Raw genomic sequence first — 260 nt, forward strand, 5'->3', positions numbered from 1 at the left:
AAAAAAAAAAAAAAAAAAAAAAAAAAAAAAAAAAAAGAACCTCGCCAGATAAAGGGAGTGCCAAGCATGTCAGTCAATTCAGAGACATTAAATTCCCCACCTCATCATTCAATATCTTTACATTGTTTTTCTCCATCATTATTATTATTATTCCAATTATTATTGTTTTTGGAGAGGTTTTTTGCTATAGGGCGCGTGCACTTGCCAGACAGACAGAGAAAGACAGAGAGACAGAAAGCGAGAAATCACCCCCCAGGGGG

This window comes from Tupaia chinensis, unplaced genomic scaffold, assembly GCF_000334495.1.
Source record: "Tupaia chinensis unplaced genomic scaffold, TupChi_1.0 Scaffold143563_1, whole genome shotgun sequence".
In the NCBI taxonomy this organism is placed as follows: Eukaryota; Metazoa; Chordata; class Mammalia; order Scandentia; family Tupaiidae; genus Tupaia; species Tupaia belangeri.